General features: G+C 40.6%; 1 long non-coding RNA gene across 8 annotated transcripts in view; it reads left to right on the top strand.

The window, feature by feature from the left end:
* LOC311588692 overlaps positions 1–23,894 on the top strand; it is a 413,254-nt gene that overhangs the window by 309,517 nt on the left and 79,843 nt on the right. For 6 of the 8 annotated variants that reach the window (XR_014776300.1, XR_014776301.1, XR_014776302.1 and 3 more), the window contains one exon: positions 1,041–5,914. The exons of the other annotated variants lie outside the window; for them this stretch is intronic. This is a non-coding gene — a long non-coding RNA (uncharacterized lncRNA). Of the gene's footprint in view, positions 1–1,040; positions 5,915–23,894 lie in introns of those variants that run through there. 8 annotated transcript variants of the gene reach the window in all.

Genomic DNA, 23,894 nt, shown 5'->3' with positions numbered 1-23,894 from the left:
TGACAGGGGTAATAGCAGTTGGGTAGGGGAAGGAACAGATGTTGTGAATATTATTGTAATAACAGAACATCCTTATACAAGCAGAGGATCCACAATCTGCAGATCCAGAGTCGGAAATGCATCAAAATCTCATCACACATGACAGGTCCTATTCTAGACAGAACCAAGGCACTGGCACATAAGACAGCATGTCTGACTTTTGACTTTGCCCTGTCATGTGAGATGATGTGTGTTAAAAGCACACATACCACCACTGGATGCTATATGTTGCATCACTGGGAGCTGCAATACTTGGCCGACTTGGGAAAAGGTTTTAATTTGGTCTATGGGTTCTGAGGATCTCAGTCCAACATAGCAGAAAATGCACAGCAGAGTTCATGACAATAGTATGGCAGATACTCCTTACACCATGGCAAAGGCAAAGTGTTCCATAACTAGGGACCAGGGTGTACCCTTTAAAGGCCCACTCCTAATTACCTGCTTCATCAAGTCAGGCCTTGCTGAAGGGTCCACATTCTTCTGTGTTGACACTTACTAAGGAAGACACACTTAAGACACAAGCCTGTGAGAAACACTTCAGGGTCAAACGACAACATTCTGTGCTTTTGATATTTCAAAGGGAATAAAGACATAGAAACACTCACAAACCTAAGGGTGTGAGTGTAAAGATTTTGTTTTATTAACTATAACCTTGTCATATCATGGGAGGAAAACCTCAGGCACTAGACCACTGCCTGCCATGTTACCAAAGAAAATGAACCAACTATATCATATATTACCACATAAAGTATCATAGACCAGAAGCCAGGTTCTAGATTTGATAGCACCAAAGAGCATTCCTCAGCCTCTAAGATTAGTCAATATGCATAAGCAAGTGAGAGATGTTTATAATACGTTATGCACAGATGTCCCCATGTTTTAAAGTAACTATGAACACTTTTACATGGAAAGACTAGGAGAAGCATAGTGCTGACAAAGACTATTTACATGATGGTGCTATTTGGTGACTCTGTGTTTTGTTTTGTTTTGCTCATCTGTAGATTAATTCAGGCCAATGAGTATGGATTACTTTTGATGGAAATGAAAAGAGGACAAACATTTTGATTGGAAACAATAATAACAAAGAAGAAGCCAAGAGTTTTAAAAGTAGAGCAAGAAGCAGAGTCTAAAAATGTACTTGGAAAACACCTGGAATCCTACCAATACCCATGAGCCCATCTGAGTATGACTTTTCCCTGCTAGTGGCCACCCACCTGGCTATGTTTGTCTCTAGCATTTGCAGCTCTGGCATTGAAAATCAGATCCAGCTGTTGGCTTGGAGACATATCAGGAGTGACACAGGGGCAAATAGGAGGAGTTACCCAAAGAACAAGTTGCCCTTCACACTAGCCAGTCAGACTAACCTACTTGGAAAGTTCCGAGACAGTGAGAAATCTTATCAAAAATTTTTAAAAAATAAAACATCTAAGGAATAGTAATTGAGAATGTCTTTTCACCTATACACACATGTGCACCTGTACACACACATCATGCATGTGCATGTGCGCGCGCGCGCGCGCGCGCACACACACACACACACACACACACACACACACACACAGGTGGGGAGGGCAAGAATAGTTTGATCCTAATCAAAAAGATGTGAAAAATCCTCCAACCATTTCAGAGAATGGACTGATATTTCCGCAAACCTCCTCGCTCTTGTTTTCTGCCTCTAATAGAGACCAAGATGGGAAAGATGAAATGTATTTGACACATGCCAGCAAAGAGGTAGCCATTCCCATTGGTACTTTGTAAACAGTTTCAGGTGGAGTGGGCAATAGACCAGAAGATTCCAACCCATTGCTCATGCCTGACTTCACAGTAGATATTTGGCACAGGCACACAGCAAGCAATGGGATAGTAGAAAAGACCCCTTGGGCAGCCTAGATAATTCCACCAGATGAACTGAGGTCACTTTTACACACCTGTCAACTCCTTGGAGTGGAATTTCCTGATTGGTAAACTGTGTATACAGGTTTTCCACGTGTGATAGATTCTCTTGGCTCTAGAAAAAGTGGCCCCACTTCTAAGCCAAAACTTCTAAAAGCAAATAATGTCACAAATTTTTAGAATTTGACAGAGGGTTTTTTGTTTTGTGGAAGACCAGGAAAATAAGGCAATACAAAATAAAGACATAAAGTAGAAAGGGGTAAGTTAAGTAACTATTATAGTGTGTGAAATAAGCAAGTGGCTATTATACCCTCTGTGTGTGGTACGACTTGTAAATGGCTGGCATTTGGAGGACTACCACAGTTAATATCCACAACAAACAAAGACTAAAGGTGAGTGAGGAAGGAGCTGGTGAGTTTAGACATGACATTTCAGTGGAGGCTCGTAATTAGTAAGAGATATTCTGGAAAGTATATGGGCAGACCCATAGATGTCAATGAGTTTGGAGAGAGATAATTTAAATAAAACATGTGTTATTTCAGAACTGAGTAATACATATTGTGTCTTCCACAAAGCAAAAAATAGCATGACACTCTGACTTGGCACTATCACCTGAGGAATACACCCTGCTAATGGCTACCATGAAATCATCTTCTTGCTGCTGTACCCATTTAGGGAAGAGTGGAATGTTCTCCCTGGTAAACTTTTTTGAAGATATGATTTTTTTTTTAATTGTCATTTTTCCCCAAGACGGCAGTGCTTACATACCATATCTGAGTAGCAAAAGATCAGAGATTATGGACCAAGCAAGTGACCTGGCTTCTGACTCCAAAACACCAATTTCTGTGTTTCTCAGATAAGAGTAAACATCCCAGGAGCTAGATACACAAAGTTCCAGGCCCCCTTGAGACAGCTTCCAGGTCCAAGAGACACACACACAGGCACTCAGCACCTTCGGCTTACTTGAACGAAACTCCAGAGTTCCAGCGAAACACACAGCTCCAGCACCTGGACCCCAGACATCCTCCTCCCTCCCAGAAAACAACTCCTGAATACCAGGCACAGGGTCCCAGCTTCCACATCCATGGTTCTACCTCAATGGATACAAGAAAATTGAACTAACCCATTGTACTTCATCAGATCACTATAGATTAAAGCTGGACTTCAACAACAGAAATAACAAAAAAAAAAAACTACACAATCATGGAAAATGACCAACAACCTACTCAATGATCATCGAGTAAGGGAAGAAATTAAAGACTTCCTAAAATTCAATGAAAATTAAGGCACAGCATACCAAAACTTATGGGACACAATGAACGCAGTGCTAAGAAGAAAGTTCATAACACTAAGTGCTTTCATTAAAAAAAAAATTGAAGAGATCACATACTACCAACTTAACAGCTCACCTGAAAGCCTTAGAAATAAAAGAAGCAAACATACTAAGACGAGTAGACAGCAGGAAATAATCAAACTCAGGCCTGATATCAATAAATTAGAAACAAAGACAACAATACAAAGAATCAATGAAACCAAGAGAGGGTTCTTCAAGAAAATCAAGACAGACAAACTCTTAGCTAAACTAACTAAAAGGCAGAAAGACAGTATCTAAACAAACAAATTCAGATATGAAAAGAGAGATATAATAACAGACACTAAGGAAACCCAATGAATCATTAGATCTTACTTCAAAAGCCTGTATGCTACAAAATTGGAAAGTCTAAATGAAATGAAAAATTCTTGATAGATTCCACTTATCAAAATTAAATTAAGATCAGGAAAACAAGTTAAATAGTCCTATAACCTCTAAAGAAATGTAAATAGAAATAGTCGTTAAAAGCCTCCAATCCAAAAACAAAAAACAAACAAACAAACAAACAAAAAACACAGGATCAGATGGTGTCAGTAAAAATTCTACAAGTCTTTCAAAGAAGAGCTAATACCAATACTCAAAATGTTCCACAAAATAGAAACAGAAGGAACATTGCAAAACTCATTTTATGAGGCAACAGTCACTTTGATACCAAATCCACACAAAAACCTAACAAAGAAAGAGAATTTCAGATTCCACTTATCAAAATTAAATCAAGATCAGGAAAACAAGTTAAATAGTCCTATAACCTCTAAAGAAATGTAAATGGAAGTAGTCATTAAAAGCCTCCAATCCAAAAACAAACAAACAAACAAACACAGGATCAGATGGTATCAGTAAAAATTTCTACAAGTCTTTCAAAGAAGAGCTAATACCAATACTCAAAATGTTCCACAAAATAGAAACAGAAGGAATATTGCAAAACTCATTTTATGAGGCAACAGTCACCTTGATACCTAATCCACACAAAGACCTAACAATGAAAGAGAATTTCAGACCAATTTCCCTTATGAACATTGGTGCAAAATTACTCAGCAAAATACTTGCAAACTGAATCCAAGAACACATCAAAAAATATCATCTACCATGATCAAGTAGGCAAGTAGGCTTTATCCCAAGTATTCAGGGGTGTGTCATTATAGAAAGATCCATCAACTTAATCCACCATATATAAACAAACTGAAAGGAAAAAAAAACACATGTTCATCTCATTAGGTGCAGAGAAAGCTTTTGACAAAATCCAACATGCCTTTGTGTTAAAAGTCTTGGAAAGATCACTCCCCCCTCCAACCCCCCATGGGGCTGCCTCACCAGGCCACAGGCTACAGGGGAAGAGGAAGTGCTCAGTCTTGATGCGATCTGATGAGCTGGGGTGGATGGGACTTGTCTTTTCTGTGAAATAGGGAAGTGGGGAAGAGAGAGGGAAAAAGAGTGAGACTGTGAGAAAAGGAGGAGAGGGCTACAGTTGGGATGTAAAGCGGATAAATGAATGAATTAATTTTTAAAAATTGGCCCTACATAATGCCCTGCACTTTCCCATCTGATAGTATGGGAAGCCTACACTGGATTTGCCCTTATTAGTGGCAAGCCCGATAAAGCCGAAACAAAAAAGAGCATAGGGCCTTTAATCAAAATGGCCAAGTTCCTGACTTCTGCAAAATAACCTCACACAACTCTAAGGCAGTCTGGAGTTGGAGCTGTCAGCAGTTGGCCAGAGAATAAAAATGTTTCTTCCTTTCTAGTGTGTTTTCTTTCCTGAAAGAAAGAAAGAAAGCAAATAGGTTCAAAGAAATAAACAGAAATCTGTAGAAACCCTTAAATATGGCATCCCCATGACTTCGGAAAATAAACAAAGAATGGAGGTGTATTTGTGTGCACTTTCACATACTTATTAATATCGACCTGAAAGGCTTTAGGGCATTCTACTGATTTTCTTTACACAGAATGAAGAATAAGCGTTCTGTCTGAGGGTCTGTCCTGTGGATTAAATTACAGTAAGGACTAAGCTGCTTAAAAGCACAGGGTGAAGGATCACATAGCCTCTCTCACTTTTACCCAGGTTCCTCTCTATATAACAGCAATGTAAACTTCAGCCAGACGAACAAAATTCGAATGACTACACGCCAAAAGAAACAGAACTTTGCATTTGTTTCCTGAGAGTCCTTGTACTTGGAAAGTTTCTTTCCTCACAAGAAACATGTGTCAAAGCATATAAAAGTGGCTTTCTGTTTGGGGAGAGAACCAGAAATAGAAAGACAAGAGAGAGAAAAACTTCAGCTCAGCTTTTCTACATTGGAAATGATGTGTGAATTTCGCTGTTTCTCCAAGATTTCAGAACAGGTCTGACATAGCGTTTAATTCAACCACCCAGTGAATCACTTTTTCTCTGTGGGATATGAACACAGATCTAAAATTTCTACATGTGAGGAAGGGTAAAGAATTGAAACACAGAAAATCTTCAAAGATTGGTCAATAAAATAAGTTTATCTGTACCCCACTAATTCTTCGTCCCACCCCTGAGAGGCCCTGTTGGCTGTAGCAATGCATCATTTAGATAGACCCTTTGGGTGTTTCATGAAAAACTAATAAAAACTGATGTTGTTATCTGAATTTTTCTTGTGTGATTTGTCTAACTCTTTACAGCCATTATGGGTTTTGCCCTTCTTTAATAAGTGGCGCAATGTTTCCTTTAAATGTTCCAGAAAACTTTTTTTGGTTTTCGGGAAGAAAATCTAAGAGTCAACAAGTTCATTGCAAGGATATCCAAGCTGTCCATTTCAATGAACCTACTGTTTTAGGTAAGTCAGAGTCTCTATACTTCTCTTTCCAAAGCTGAAGAGCACTGATGACTTTCTAAAAAGTACAACCTAAAAACTCTTTATCTACAAAGGTTCTATACCAGCTTCATCTTATGAAGGCCAGGAATAAGGACAGGCATGGGCAGCAAGATCCCATCCCTTAATGGAATTCAGTTTCTACCAGGAAGATAGACTTCAAGTTAGAAATCAGCAAAAAGACCTGAGGAGGATATGGAGAGAATTAACCACCACTATGGTATGGGTTAACCTAGGCATCTAGAAGCTCTCCTCCCTGAAGAGTGGAGCCGGCTGAAAGATGCTCAAGACATCACCAGGCCAAGAAGAAGCATGCACTCCAGATCATCAGAAATGGCAGATGAAGGCAATTTCTTTCTGTTGTTCATATTTCAGTCCCTATGCATGTTGCCTATAATTTCTAGGCCCATTGTCTTCACAATCAAAAACTGTTTTCCTTTGTCGTGGGAAGCTTTTGAAAAACAATATCAAAGACAACGTGTCAGGGTCACTTAGATGAGTGCCCAGGAGGAATAAAACAATTATGAATGAATTAATAATTGGTTCAGGCCCCTCCAGGTGTTTTAAGTTGGACTCTCAGGGTATATGGGCTGGAAACCTGAAGTTTAACAAGCTACCCAAGTGCGTCCCATGTATATGAGAATTTCTGACCTTCAACCACCAAGTCGCAGGCAGAAACAGACTGCTGCTAATGCAGTCCTCTGTGTTCCCAGCTACACTCTTGGGTTGCTCATCTCACCTGCCGCTGGAACACTACAAGGCTTATGATTTTCAAACTGCAGAGCATTTGTTCTCACAGTTGGGCAAGCTCTCGAGGCAGGGCTTAGAAAGTTGCTGGCTCCAGCTTCAGCCAAGCTGTGAAAAGTGAGGCTTTTCCAGAGGAAGTAAGATAAGGCAGAACTTACAAAAACAAACATCCCGAGGCCGGTGTGCCAAAGGCCACTGGCAAAATCTATAGCCTAATGCTAAGTGAGTTAAACAAACACATTACTGGGCCATCCAGGAAACCTGAAACAGATGCCTGGAAGTAGGATGTGTGTTTTCAACCTGGGGAGAAATGTCCTGAGGAGGGATGATATGGAACAAGGCACAAAGTACACACAATAACAGCAAAGGGGATCTCCAGGCAGGTGGTGTTCCATGCATGTGGCTTAGAGCAAATTTAGGTCAGGAGGGAGAATTGTAGCCTACTGTTAGAGCTCTTAGGGTCTCAGCCTAGGCAACCCTAATGAGCTAGGCTCAGCCACACTATGCTAAAGACACAGGAGTGAAAATGAGAGGGAAGGGCTTGTCCAATGCACCCACATTATGCAGGGAAGCAAAGAGGCCCAGTGGCTCTCCCACCACCAGCGAGTTGATCTTTAGGATCCTGACATGAGATTTGGGTTTAAATCGAACACTAGAGGTGTGCACAACCGATAAGTTCTGGTCAGGGTGTGACCCTGCCCATCACTGACCCAGCCATCCACCCATGTCTCAGCTTCATTCTGTCTTGTAAGGTGGCTGGACCAGCTGTCAGAACTGTGCGAAGTCCCTTTCCAGAAGACAAGCCTCTCTTCTGCCTGGCATGAGGTTTCCTCTTCACAGCATGAGACTTAGGGGAGTTCTAATTCCTTGGGGGAACCATTGTTTCAACAGTGGGAGAGCCAAAAACTCTTAGAGAAGAAACTTTTAGAGTGTCTTCATTCCTGGCAGGACATTTACACAATCCCATGCAAATCCGTTTGTTTTTTAGCTCTCCTGGCCATGGAAGTGCCTGGCGGCAGCTATAAACAAAGCACTGATAATGGAGACCCAGTGCTCATGCTAATGCTTGGCAGCTTTGGACTGCTAAAAAGATTGTGGTACTGCCTGCATTCCTTATTTCACATTACTTCATGTGAAACAGCAGTTCTGGTTCAAAATAGGAATGAAGGTAGTGTTCTCCAAAGGTCCTCAGCAATGTCTCAAATTCTCTTCTGATATGGAGGCATGCTTTGGAGGAAACACAAAATACCAATTTCTAGTTTTTACAAAAAACAGATTTGGTGGGCTGTGTTGGTGCACTACACAAAGCTCATCTGGTAACGATACGCAGTAATGCACTTTGCAGGTCCTCAGCACAGAAGACACAGTGGCCCAGCACAGTTTGCCATTATTTTGATAATGAGATGTAGACTCACAGTCACGTACTATGGTTTCCAAAGGATGCTAACACGGAGCATGGTGGCACAGACCTATAATTCCAGCAACTGGAGGTAAGAGGACCATGAATTCCAGGCCAACCTGGCCTACATAGTGAGATGTCATCTCACTAGGGAACTAGGGAGGGAGGGAGGAATAGGTGGACGGATGATAGATGGGTACTGCAGGCCTTTTCTCTGGCAACACAGATTTGGGCAGTATTTGAGTGTGTGGGCAGCGTTGGAACTGGCTTTCCAGCAGTTGGGGCAGGTTTCTGACATGTGGGCTCATCTCAGAATGCACCCCATTCTCTGACATGAAGTTCTTTCCTTCTCCCACTCACTCCCTCTCACATGATGACATTTAATTAGCTATCATTTTTTTTTTGCTTGCTTTTAATTAAGGAAACACTGTTTGCACTCTTCTTGGAATCATTCGCTGAATGCCATCTAGACTCTTGACATTTATTTAGGAAGCAGCATTTTTTAGGAGTTTTTATAGCATGAATATTAGATGATGGCGATAATTCGAAGCTCTCTGCAGAAACAGAGCAGGGAGGTCAGCCTTGAAATCTCAGTTGTGCTTTGGATATATAGTGTCGGCAATGGTTTGAAAAATTTGGTGTATTTTAAGCTAGGGATGTAGCTCCATGTAGAAGAGTTGCTCAGCAGAGGCCAGGTCCCAGGTGTGATTCCTAGTACCACTAAAAGTAACTGTCCTTGGGAAGTCAGTGCCTCTACTACCAGCATTTTATAAAACATTATAGTTTTAAAAACACCCAATTATTCTCTTAAGTAAAAATGTTGAAGTCTAGTTGTGAGTTCCTGAAGGATATTCTCTATGGGGTTGGGGGTAGGAGAAGAAAAATAAGGAGCGAAGAGGAGGATAAAGAGAAAAGAAGGAAAGGAGGGAGGGAGGGAGGGAGGAGGGAGGCTTCTAGCAACCTCTTTTCCTATTCCCTTTGCTGCATTCAGATCTTTTATTCTTTCTAGTCTAGATACTGGGACCTCTTGATTTTAGTAAAAGGTCATTTTGCTCTAGGAAAACCTTCCTCTTCCCCATGATGCCTAGGGTGTTGAGGTTGTTAGAGAGCTCACACAGCAAAGCAAATCTGATTCATTCTTCTTTCCAGGGCATCTTTAGGATTGGCACAAGTCAAGGATACAGGCTTTAGAGCCCGTTACTTGGCTCTAGGTTGTCCTGCATGTTTTCTGTAATCTGAGGACAATTGTGACCCTCTTAAAGAGGCAAACCAAGAATGCGTGTGTAAAGACCCAGAGCTCACACAGGTTTCAGGGACTCAGTAGTGGAGCAAAGATAAGCTTAAGAAGAGAGAAAGCGCAGCACTGGGCCAGGGGAACAGTGACTGCAGGGACTGTAGGAAGATTTACACTCTCTACGATTACAGAGGCACATTCTCATCTAGGCGTATCACATGCATCTAATGAGTATTTATGTGTACACAGTTGGCATATGATCTAATCTTAGCATGGCCTCAGATTTCTGTTCTCAGAAGCACCTCACTGGAGAAAGCGTCTCTCCAGCACACAACCATTCTTATCACCTGGGTTCTGTCCTCTTGCACCTAGCACCCAAGGGCTAGTCACTACTTTAAAGCAAACATACAATTCCACACACCTATACCCTATTCTAAACTCTCATACAATTCCACACACCTATACTATCTTCTAAGCTCTGAAGCCTCTGCTTCCTGAGCTCTCTGATGATATCAATCATACTAATATTTAAGTGTTTGAGGGAGTACTATATTGATAAAATAAGATGAATCGGCAGATCAAAAAATTTTAAATGTGAAAAAAGTGTATCTTTGATAGGCAGCACTTGGGCTATTTGGGATGGAATTTAGATTAAGAGTCTGACTTCAAATTGGGTTGGAATCGCAGCTCTGTTACAGATGGGGCATGAGCAAGCCAGTCCACCCGTCAGTGCTTCAGTTTTCACTCCTATGTCGAGGGAATGGGATTTCTTTCACAATTACTTTCAAGAGGCATAAAATAATATTCTTCTAAGGTCTGGACTAAAGAGTGAAAACATGATGTCTATGTAAGGTACATGTACAGAGGCAGTGATGGAGTGAACAGTGCCTAACCCTGCCCACCCACTTCCAGAATTGTTAAGGCAGGTCAGCAAGCTTCCTGTGTGCCTGGCCCTCAGACGCCCCGAGCCATGGCTCTAGCCACCTTGCCCTGTTCAACATCTTAGAGTGGAAATTTCTAGAAACCTTGCCTTTGTGAGTTTGAATCTAGTCATTCTAGCCAAAGGCATAGAAGAAACTCTCAGGGATGATGGCCTGGCATTCAAAACTGTGTATGAGCTATACGGGGTAACCCGACATAGGGAGGGGTGGTGGTTTCGGTCCACATTGGCACACAGCATTCCAGAAGATAATGCCAAGATGGCTAGACTTTATTTTAACCTGTATGCATTCATGAAAATCCTGGCTTCTCCAGATAAGAGTGTTGCCACAGCTGTTGAGCCAGTCAGTATTGGCAGTTTAATTTCCCAAAGAGCTTCATCCAACAACCGTGGCGAGTGGCAGTCCTGTGTAAACGGGAGGACTGTGACAGTGTCTGCAGTGATGCAGAGCTCCAGCGATGAGGAGACCTCCTCAGAGAGCAGATGCCACAGAGCCTTAAAGGCATACTCACACAGTAAGACAGAACATCTCAGATTTCATCAGGGAACAGTGCAACAAAGGAACCCTCATCAGACTGCTGCCCACACTGTACACACCTGTACACACCTGTACACACGGAGGCATAAGATCCCCCTCACGATACTCAAAGGCATCCCAGGTGTCATAAACCACGTGTGGTGCTTCGGATGTCAGGCCACTGGCGAAGGGACACAGAGGAAGCGTTAGACATTGTACCTTTGCTTCCTGTCCAGCCTGGGAGGTGGTAGGATTCCACTCAGAGAAGTCTACATGGTCTAAGACCCCTACCCAACCCTCATGCCTATAGCCACTGAATATTCAAGAGCCATAGGATGTCTTCAATTGATAATTTTGTTGCATTTTCTGACATTTGTGATGACCCAAGTGCAAAATCATCTGTTTGAGAATGTTGGATGGTCTTGATGCCCCAGGATATGAAGAAAAACACTTGAAATTTCTTCTTTAAAAAAATGAAAAACAAACAAACAAAAACTACTTTGTTCCTTCAGATGGTCCAGGTTTACAGATCAAATAGAGAAGAGGTTAGAACATTGCTTGGTTTTCATGTAAACAAGAAGAGAAATAAGGTCTTCAACAAGTCATTGCTTAGCAATGTTGTTATACAGAATAGAGACCTGCCAGGATCTGTGTCACCATAACTGCCACTGCTTTGGAGCACACTGCAACTCTGTGTGCTCTGCCAAGTCAGGCAGGTTATTCGCATCAGAGCAGGGATGGTGTTGGATACACTATATGCCTTGCAGAGGTGACTCTGATCCACACCAGAGTGTTTCCCGTGGAGTTTAAAGCCAGAACAAAGAAAGCAGAGGCCTCCAATGTTATTGGTCAATATGTGACTGGCACCATTGGTGAAGCTGAAGAAGACGGCAAAAAGGAGTTGTGGCCTACATTGCAGCTCCTTCCTGTTCTACGACTGACAGAATGTGATTGAGGTTTATAAGCAACTGGAACCCCTCTTGGCCTATAACGATCTTCAGTTCACCCACAGTTCACCCACAATCTTTATTCATGCCATGTCAGATTTTGCAGTGGATAATCATGTGTGACAATTTGAAAGTACCTTTAAAAATAAATAATGTGTGTATTTTTAAAAACAGAAGTAGATACCTATGTTTTAATATCAGTTCTACCTCTTCCTAGCTGTGTAAGCTCGGGTTACCTTATGCTGCCTAGAAATAATGGTCTACAAGAGTATTTTGAATCCGTAAGAGCCAATTAGTTAAGGCAAGCATTAAGTTAATTATTTCGAGGATTAAATTAATTAAGCTTTCTAAAATGATTAGGATGGTATATGATGTATATTTAATGAATTACACAATGCGTGTTTTTTGAGCATAAGCATTTTAAAAATAATCTTATTAGTATAGTTACTTTAAAATATTTTCCTGTGGTAGAGTATATGGAACAAAGCATATGAGGCATCTTTTTTAGTGTACACTCGGGGGCATAAGGACATTGTTGCTGAAGAGCCCTCACTACCATTCATCTGTAGAATGTTTTAATTATCTCAGACCAAAACTCCATATCATCAGTACCCACCCTGTAACACCTCCCCTTGAGATCAATCCTCAGAATGGCGTCTACCACTAGGGATTTGTCTATTCTGGGTCCTTTTTATATGCAAAGTCATACAATGGCCATGCTTTGTGTCTAGTTTCTTTCATGTGGAAAGAGTGATTTTGGGTGCTTCAGTTTGGGTTGGTCATCTTGCTTTGGAGTCTGCACTGAGGCATGGCATCGCAGTGAGTGACACTGCTCCCCTGATGACAGCCAGGAAGCAAAAAGATAGATGAAGATTTAGAGTCCCAGTCCTCCCCTGTAACCTAACTTCTTCCCACTAGACTCTACTTCCTAAGTGTTCTAGAACCTTCTAATAGCATCACAGAATGGCAGGGGCGAGCCTTCCACACACAGCCATGAGGAGGAAAGGGGACACACTCAAATAGCTAGTGACACCACTACTATATTTTGGATCAAATAATGTCTTGTTGCAGAGGGAGGGGGATGTCACATACAATTTTGGAACTTTAGTCACAACTTTGGTCTCTACCTACATTTCCATCCTTTCCATTGCAATAAAAAAAAATGTCTAGACATTGCATTCACCCTCTGGGAGTCCCAGTTGCCTCAGACTGAAAACTGTTCCCTAGAACATACATGCTTACATAAACTGTAAGAGGCTCAGCATGGAGGACAGAAAGTTCTATGTTATGTCTTTCCATGTTATTTCCATCTTACAGTGGGAAGATATTTTCACCATTCTCCCAAGAAAACTGAAGAGACAACCAGAAGTTCCCTAGAGTGGCATGCAGTCTGCAGCTAGTGTCTAGACTAGCCTCACTAGACTAAATCAACATCAAAGATGATGCAAAGAAAGGAACGAAAGTAAATGCAAATGAGAGTGAGTTTTAATGCCATTCTTGCAAATATTTAATAATTTTACAAAAATTCACATAAAATGATTATAACTCAACACACACACACACACACACACACACACACACACACTGTAGGATTTTTACTTTTTCAGTGAGACAGCAAAAAATTCCAACACATAAACCCGTTGAACAGCAATTTCTTTTGTTTTTCTCCCTTGGGAACAGAAAACGTCACAGAGAATGCAGAGTGCAGTGTCTGAGGAGAAGTTTATCAAAGTTATTTGCTGTTGTTACTTATTAAGTACGATGCCTAGACCTAGACCAGCGAGATGGCTCAAGAGGTAAAGGAGCTCGCTGCCGAGCCCAAAGACCTGAACTGGCCCCAAGACCCATGGTGGGACTGACCCATGGAAATTGTTCTCTTATCTATACATGAGAAGTGGGGGTGGGGAAGATGAAAGGGGAGGGTAGGAGGGAGAAGAGGAGAAGGGAGAGATGCCATTTTAAAGATTAAAGATGTTCAGCTCCTTAGGAGTTACTCACCTCAATGATCTGTCCAATATGGATGCTGCCATAAGCAGCGCTTTGATCAACAGATGCTCAGTCAATGACTGCAGCTGAATGAAAGACCCAAACCACAACTAAAGGAGATAAATTAAACAAACTTATTTTGTATATGTATACATGTGTGTACAAGTACATGTCAGGGTACACATATATATAATGTGTACACATGATCGTTGAGACCAGAGGACAGTTTTGTGTGTTGTGTCTCTGTCGTCACTCCTTCTGCTGCTTCGTTTCATTTTCTGAGAAAGGATTTAGCGTTGGCTTGGAGCTAACCTAACCCATACTCCAGTGATCAGTCAATCAGTTTTTGTCTCACCAATGCTGGAATTGTCAGGCTGCCACATCTGGATGCTGGAGTTAGAATTTTTCCTAAATGAGTTATCCCCTCAGCTCTAGCCAAACTTATTGTTGGTGATAGTTTTTGCATCACAAGAATATAACATTGTGACTTCCTTATTTTGCATCTGTTTTGAGAATTTCTTATACGCGTCCTCTATTTACATCAATCATCTCTTCCCCCAGACCTTCTTCCTGTCTTATTATCTCCCATCCAGCCGACTCTCTTTCAAAATCATGGCCTTTTCTCCTTTAGTTGCTCTTGTTCCATATGTATTCATGTATAAATGTATACATTACAACTATCTTGGTCCATTGATTTAACCATTTGCTAACTTGAGATTGGGATTGGGTTTCTATGGTGGACGGTGAAATACTTAAAGGAGAAGTCATCCTGACACAGCTCTGCCGGTGTTTCCATGTGGATGGATGGCATCTATAAGCAGTCGAATATATGACAGCCAGTCAAAAATCTCCAACAGAGCTTTTCCACAAAGGGACTTTAACCCTTCTAACACAATCACCGGGCAACAGGCAGCATGCCTCCCTTTTTTCATACAGTCTATGAACATAAGCACAGAACGATCAGAAGCCCATCACACCCGATACTCCCTGCTTTCTTCATTAAAAAGTAACTTGCCCAAGGCCAAGAGCATCTCCTAACACTCCTAACGCCTCAGAGGAGCTCCTTATCATGATGACCTTCAACATCACATACAATCACTGGCCAAACCTCAGATGCTCAAATACTTTGCACATTGGTATAATCACAGACACAGATACTTTGGATTCTTGCGGCCTTGAGAAATTCACAACTTTAAAAAATTTCCTTCCAGTCTGCCTGTAATTTGCCAAACATACTTAATGGGATCCATGCCACATGGATTCAAACATTGCACATTCATGTCAGTTTGGACAGAGTTTCAAAAGACTTCAACCAATGACAAAAGGACAGATGAATGAACACATTCTGCTTTTCTTTCTTGCCATTATTGCTTTTTTAAAGAATGCTTTCCCCCCTGCTTTCTCCTCACTCTTTCTCTTTCATTTCTTCCTCTAACCATGGTGCATGACGTACAGTTAGAATATGGTTTCTGAAAAGTGAACCAGACCAAGTGGCTTCTTTGTTTAAAACTCTCCAGTGCCATTCCATTGCCTAGGACCATCTAGACCATGCTACCCTCAATAGTATCTCGAATGATTTTTGTAGGATGCTCTAGCCACAAACTCCAAGTGGCCCCAGCCCTTCTCTGTCTTCGGTTCTCATGGGAAGTTAGTGGAGTCCGTGCCCCTTCACATGTGTGTGTCTGGAGAACCTTTTCTGCACAGGTCCCCTTTCATTCTTGACTGATATGGTCCACATATGATCTTATGTGCAATGGTCTAGTTTATAGAGACTTGCTTATAAATTGAGCTTACTGATGCATTTCAAACCTCTTCATTCCACTGATGAGCAAATTTGTAACTTTTTCATGAAGTCAACACAATAACTGTTGACCTAATGAATAATTACATATCATCCCCGAAAGAGGATAATAGCTTGGATGCCTGAGAATGAATTTAAGTCCGCCGACTAACAATGATATGGCCATTGAGCCCCCTGTGTTGCGTTTTGTTTTGTTTTGTTTCTGTGCCCTCTTGCCCTCTTACCAAGTTTGAAGGCAGAATTCTGAATTTTCTGAAACTACAAATCAAAGGCAACCTCCAAAAAGGATCACTGCCTATGTTTCATTCCCATGTGTACTGGTCCTTGTATATACTAACAAAAATAATCTTAATTCACTTAGAGTTGGTAAAGTCTATTTCACCAAATTACCCTCATTTAACAAGAAAATCAAAACCTCCTTTGCCTGACATAGGAAGTCATAGTTTGTCAAGATAACACAAGCTTCTACCAAAAGAGGTTTGAATTCTACTGCAAGCCTCAAAACCACAAAAATGGGAGACATTTGAGAAGTCAAATATGCTTTTGTGCCTGGTGTATCAGCCTAAAATTTTTTTCTGTGTCGTGTGTCATCCTTCATCTTACCCACATCGTGGTTCTTGGAACAGACACATGACAGAGTACGGAGCTATCAAAGACAGTTTTCGCAGCAACCTTCTTTGAACCTTTCAGTTTCTAGTGTAACCTTTGAAAACATCTGGGGCAAATTCCATCTTGTTTGAGACCCACACATCCCTCCCCTGTATGCTGTTCAGTGTGAAAGAGGACAAAGGAAGTTCAGGGAGAAACACTGAGAGAGATGTGATGTGGCCAAGTGACAGCTGCTTTGACAACAGATTCCCAAATGCAGCATTTATTGCCGGTTGTTTTTTAACTAGTTTTGTTTAAACCTTTAACAGATTTCAATGACTTGGTTTTTTTTTTTTTAAATCTAGGAGAAATGGTTTAACCTTTCTGCATGTGATTCTGCCATGAAAATATACCTTGGGTATTCATAAGAAATACACATATTCATAAACCTGCTAGCCCCATAAAATGAGGTATGGCATAATTCAAATTAACAATGTATCTGACAGTCTTGGACCCTAAATGCATTTTACTCGTTAGCAATATTGCAAAACTAAAAAGAGAGCTAGCCCTAAGCCTCAGTATATATCTTAGCTATTTCAGTTATACATTAAATTGACTTGACCTCAGTTTACTCATCTGGAAAACAGAGCTAAACAATAGAAATTGACACATCATAAGGCTGAAATATGTTCATGTAGGTAAAGTGCTTGGCTCTGTGCTTTGCATATGCCATATGTGTAAAATACAAGAGAAAGGTGTTCTACTACACTGCTAGAGAAAATATAAGTTGGTATCATTCCTTTGGGAAATCGTGTGAAAATACATATTGGATTTTAAAGCTAGGACATCTCAAGACAGCAGTTTCACTTCTGAATTTACAGTAGAGAAAAGCACTGTAACCAAGGAGGCAACATAAAGTATCCAAGAATGTGTGTCATGTAATGTACAGGAAGCAGTGAGTTGTTTAACTTCTAAGGGGATAGTAGAAGTTGGCTAGAATATGCAATACAGAAATAATTAATCAAATAAGGCTACTTTCTATCATAAACACCTTTAAATAATTCAGGAGAGTCAGACTGTGTCCTGGTTACTCAGTGATCCACCTTTCTTTCATCTTCTACCTCTGCTATCCCCCAGACCTGGAAAACTTCCTCTTCTAGATCCCTTTATTCAAAATGCTGAACAAGGTATGAAAAGGGAGGCTAGAGCCTTCGTTCGTATTCAGTTGACCAGGCCAGAAAGTGTCACCTATTTCTTCTCCACAATCCACTGAACAGAACTTGGTCACTTGGCCATAATCAATCATAATGTAGTCTCAATACCGGTTCAGGGAGAAAGAAAAACAGATTAATCACCAAATTCTGACATAAACAGAACTATATTAAAAAAGATGTATCTGTGTTTCTTAATAAATAGGTCTTAAAAGGAGCTGGACTGGATGACACAGAGGATAAGTCCCTTAGAAAGTGGGTTATGAGAAGAAATTTTTCAGGGTGTTTACTATGAATATTCTTAAGGCCAACATCTGAAGAGGTAGGATTTAGTAGATTGACAGGACTGTGATATAGAGTCAACAGCAGGCTCAGATGCCCCACAGGGTGCTCTGAAGCTAAGTAGGTCCTTTTGAGTAGTTGTGGCTGCTTAGACCATCCCAGCAAGTCTTGGATAGGATGGCAATGAACTTGGGGAGCTAGTGCATGGGCATCATCTGAAACTGGGTCAGTCCTTGGATCTACTTGACTCTAGGAGAAGGAGGCTGTTCTGGGTGTCTCTCTGCACAACTGAAAACATCTGTTGGCAACACTTCCAGCTAAGGCAACGAGCTGGTCATTGTGGTTGGATCTGTGCACTGCTGTGCTTCGTAAGAAGTCAATTACTACTGTACAAGAAAAGAACATAGTCATTTTCTTTGACTAAATTTCTATGCAAACATCAAAACTGGAAATTTTGGTGTAATAAGCAGGGGTCAAGATGGCAGAGTTCCTCTTTTTAAAAAAAAAACTAGTCTAAATTTTAGAATGAAGATCAAAGAAAATGCCAACCATATCTATATTTTGTAATATTTTAAAACAAACTTGGACTTGGTTTTTACTTATATATAGGGTGCTAATAAATTGTATTTGAGAAGTGTTTGTTGTACATGCATGTATGATCAGAATACTGATCTAAAACAATGTGTTCATTTCCATTTTACATACATAAAAATAGCTTGCATTTTTTCCTAGGTTTTGGCTGACTTTTCTTTCTTTTTTCTCCTCCTACGGTTTTTGGCTACTTCGTGGATTTTTAACTACTCCATCAAAGGGTGAAGGAGGCTGGCTGAGGGCTGGTGGGCGTGGGGAGGGGAGGAAGGCAACCAGAGCCAGCAAGTCTTAGTCTTTGCAGCAACTCTGCTGAATAAGTTTAGCTGAGGGAAATGTTGAAAAGAAGTTACCGCGATTAGCTGCCCTTGTTAGCCAAGCACTACACCCTCCTGTTAGTTAGACTCTTGAGAATTGGATGTAATTGCATTTGCAGGGAGAGTGACTGAAACACGCCTGCCTTCCATGACTATGTGCCTCCTCTAATTAGTCTATATATTTTTTTCAAATAACAATCTTAAGCAGATATTTTGATAAAAGAGACATTTTCTCCTGCATTTTCACCTGCTGCCCATCTGCACATTTTCTTGATGTCATAGTTAATCTACACAGACTAAAACACTCCCCTTAAGCTTAAAAGAGAATCTTATCATTTATTCTCATCTGGTTTATTTGGAATATCTGGGTGGCCAAGAGGCAGAGCAGATAATACATTAATAGTAAAATAAATATTTGTTGGCTAAAATGAAATCAAGTATCTTTTCAATGCTACTGTTACCACTCTGCCCCTAGAATCCTTTGGAATGGTTGATCCTTTGAGTGTTAATTGAATAATCTTATCCAAACCAAGGATAAGGTGTGTGTGTGTGTGTGTGTGTGTGTGTGTGTGTGTGTGTGTGTAATAAATAAAATTCAAAGAACTGGAGTTCTCATTCACATTGATACTTGGATAGTTTGAGGCAAATCCAGTGCTTTGTTAAGCTCAGTTTGCTTAGCTACAAAACTGAACATATGAGGGAAAATGATACCTATTTTTATGTTCATGATTTTTCCTCCAACACTAATAATAACAAGCTGTGCTATAGAAAACTTCTCTTGGTATCAGTCAGAACGGGATCTTGATTCTGTTTTGGGAAAACTAAGTGCCTACCAAAAAGATCCTATTTCTCATTTGTAAGAAATAATTATGTACATCCCCTTTATTATTAATTTTTTTTTGCAGGCCAAAGTGCTAGTGACTAACAGAATGACTGGGATATAGAGAAACGACAATAAAAAGGAGTTGACCTTGCCTCATGTACTCCTTTACCCAGACCCACTCTGTTTTCCTCCTTCTCTAAGGAAAAACACACACTGTAAAATAAGAACGCTTCAAAGACGACTTGAAGCCATCTGGGCGATGCTTAAGGGATCTGAAAATTCCATGAGTCCGTACTAGTCTTCACTTAGCCCACCAATTGTAAGTCAAAAAAGGAGACTCAAGTGTGTGCCCAAACACATTTTTGAGGATTTCCTCCATCCTCCCTTTGCAGCCTTTCTGGGGGTGGCTGTGCCTGTGAAAAACATTGAAAATCTCAGAAAGAGAGTCACCTTTCAGGACTGGAATGTTGGAACAGAGTCTTTTCCTTATACCAAAACTGCTTAAGGGGGAAGAGTTTCCGGACCTGTATGAGATCGAGTAAGGATAGAGAAATTGGTAATTGATATAGATAGTGGACATTGACACTCAGGCCAGTAATCGATCAAAGGATTGAAAAACAAAGTAGAAAGCAGGCAAGAAAGTGGACATAAAGCTCGATGGAAGAAGCACCCACCCAACAGGTGCTGCCTACCAGCAATAGGATACATTACATCCTAGAAAGGTTGGAGGTTATGTGGCTGCTGTGGGTTGTGGGTACTTTCTTGTAAAAAGTACCCACACATTACAACTACTACCTAAAAGCATAAGAAGTGGCCTCAGTAGAAAGTAAATTGGGATCTTTCTGGGGGGGGGTAGGTGGAGATGATTATGAAATTATTTGTAGAGAAATCTTTGCTCTTAGGGTGTGTGTGTGTGTGTGTGTGTGTGTGTGTGTGTGTGTGCGCGCGCGCGCACGCGCGCGCTATTTGCTATTTCAATTATCAGCTCTGAAAAAATGCCTAGCACTTAGTAAACCTTGATTAGAATCTTGACTGGGCATTTTCTATACTAAATCTAGAGGAAATGTTAATTGCTCTCAAAGTACAAATAAGAAGCAACTGTTGCACTTTGCATCACGTCACTCACCTGGGTTCTTCATTCAGTGCCTAGGAGAGCTATTCCAGCAGGATTACATATAGAAAGTCAGTCCCAAGGAACATAAGAACACCCATTTGTCCAAACATATCTGCTTCTTTGTAAAGAGTCTCTCATTAATTTTAATGTTTTCTAGAAAAACAGAATTACTTTCTTAATTCCAGTTAGGATAATATTGAAGAATTTACTTTTCGAATAAGTTTTGTTATGAGTCAGTGAGCTAAGATATTTTAGTCATAATTCAAATGGAACACACATCTTAATAGTCATCAACAAAAACATTTCCTATTTGAGGAAGAGTCACCCCCCCAGTATTCCTCAAACTTGATTGTGGCTAGTACTTCCAAGGGTGACAGCTCAGCTCTAAAGTGGCATGTAATTGAACTGGAGGCCCTTTGTTCTATCATCACATATCCATTTGTATGCTTTTAAAAAACATACTTGCCCTGTTTCTGGCTAAAGACACAAACTTATATGGAAAAACTCATCTATAATAAACAATCTAAAAATGCTCAAGAAACTTTAACAGCAATTCGATATCACAGAAAGTCAATGATTTTGAATGAATGCAAATGGCAAAATATGCTCTTTCCAACCATCGATGCTATAAAAGTGAAGCATGCATTGAAAACTATCCATTTTACCTCTTACCATACATGGCACACACTACAAACAAATCATAAAACCCAAAACTATAAAACTTTATGAACTCGAGCAGGAAAGACATCTGAGGACCCAAACTAGTAAAAATAGATTTACTGGCTGGTGCATACTTCACAAACACAAGGGCAGGAGTTCAGATGCCAACACCCCATGTAAGATGATGGAGAGATGGCTCAGAGGTTAAGAGCACTGACTGGTCTTACAGAGAACCTGGGTTCAGTTCTCAGCATCCCCATGATGGCTTCCAAGAACCCACGTAAATGTTAGGTGGGTGGGGCAGCCACCTATTAAAATCCAGCCTCACCTACTATAATCAGCAGAGAAGGGGAGTCCCCAGAGCAAGCTGGTTAGGGAAACTAGGCATGTGGGACAAGCTTCATGTTTCACTGAGAGACCCTCATGTTCAACATCATTGGCTATGAAGGAACATGACTTAAAACTACTTGGATTGTTTCCAGTTTCTTTTTTCATGTATTTGTTGCTGTTATATAGGCAGTCTACGGATTATTGTCTGCTACCTTTGTGTCCTGCTACTTTGCTGAGTATTTATCAGCTGAAGAAGTTTCTTGGTAAAGTCTTTAGGGTTTTTTATTTATAGAACTGTATCGTCTGCAAATAAGGATATTTTGATTTCTTCTTAACTTGTACTCCTCTATCTCCTTCGCTTGTCTTCTTGCTCTAGCTAAGACTGCAAACCATGTATTGAACAGGAGGGAAAGAGTGGACATCTTTTTTCTGTTCCTGATTTTAATGGAAATTCTTTGAGGTATTTCTCTAGTTTAGCATGATGTTGACAATGGGGTTTTTGTGTATTGTCTTTAGTATGTTGAGATGTGTCCTCTGTATCTCCATTATCTCCGGGACTTTTATGTTGAAGAGGTTGTGAATTTTGTCAAAGGCCTTTTCTGCATCTAATGAGATGATCATGTGGTTTCTGGCCCTCAGTCTATTTATGTGATGGGTCACATTTGTTGATTTAATATGTTAAATTAGTCTATCTCTGGGATGAAGCCAACTTGTTCATTTGCATGATTTTTTATGCGTTTTTGAATAAGGTCTGCAAGAGGTTTTCTTTTTCTTTCTTTCTTTTGTCCCCATTTATGTTCATAGATTGGTCCATAATTTTCTTTCTTTCTTTTTTGGATGGAGTCTCTTTCCAGGCATCCTTGCCAGCAATTATCCTTGTTTTTTTTTTTTTTTTTTAATAATCATTTTGACTGGGGTACAACGGACTCTCCATTAGTTGTTTTTGTTTGTTTGCATGTCTTCTTTATTAAGAATTTCATACACACATATAATGCTTTCATCAAACCCACCCTCTCCTGTCTTCCCCTCCGATTCTTTCCTCATCTCCACCATCATCAATATTCCCTCTCAATTTCGTGTTTTCTCAAAACAAAAAACAACAACAAAAAACCTCACAGAGTCCACTTATAACCAATGGTACGTGCATGGTGTAGGGCCATCTGCTGGGAAATAAGTAGCCTTTTGGGGGCCTCATCCCTGAAGCAAACCATCAATTGCCCATAGCCCCTCAGATAGGGGTGGGATTTCTCACCATCTCCTCATACCAATGCTGGGATTTTGTCTGGCTTGATCTTGTGTAGGTCTTATGCATGCACTCAAAGGCACTGTCACTTCATACGCACACTGCTCTGCGGTGTTCAGAAAACACTGTTTCACTCTAGTCATGTACTACCTCTGTCTCCCCTCTGTCTCCTCTTCCATGATGATTTCTGAGCCCAGGGAGAAGTAGGTCTAATACAGAACTCCACGTTTAGGGCTGACTCCTCTGAAATGTCTTATTCTCTGCGTGTTAACCAGTTGTGGGTCTCTGTTAGTAACCATCTACTGCAAAAAAAAAGCTTCTTCGGGAAAGGCTGAGGTATGTACTAATCTATCAGTATAAGGATTAGATGTTAGGAATCAGTTTAACGCTATGCCCATTTAGAAGCGTAATAGTAGTGTAAACTGTTCCAGCCACTATGGAAATGGAGATTCCTCAAAACAAAAACAAAACAAACAAACAAAAAAACAAAACCACAAAACCCTGAAAACAGAACTCCTACATGGTCCTACTGTGCCACTGTGGGTATGTGCCCTGAAGGACTCGAAGTCAACATATCACACAGGCACTTGCATGTTTATGTTCATTCTTCATAACTAAAATATAGAAATAGTCTAGCTGTTCATCAGAAAGTGAACTGATAAAAATATATTGAATGTGCACATACCAGAATTTATTCAGCTGTAAGGAAGAACAGATTTGCATCATTTACAGGAAGATGAATGAAACCGGAGAGCATCATGTCAACCAATAAGTTATACTTGGAGAGACAAGTATCACATTTCATTGCATATGCAAAATCTAGGTTGAAATAAAGACCAAAGCGAAAGGAAGGGGAAAACCAGAGAGAACAATGGGAATGAAAGATGTGTTTCCTCTCAAACACAGAAGCTAGAGTTACACACACACACACACACACACACACACACACACACACACACACACACACACACCATGAAAACTGAAGTAGGACACTTCAGGGGAGGAAAGGGACCAGGGACTAGTGAGAGG

Source organism: Acomys minous (assembly GCF_964271855.1).
Source record: "Acomys minous genome assembly, chromosome: 17".
Classification (NCBI taxonomy): Eukaryota; Metazoa; Chordata; class Mammalia; order Rodentia; family Muridae; genus Acomys; species Acomys minous.
This window is presented reverse-complemented; position numbering and strand designations above follow the sequence as displayed.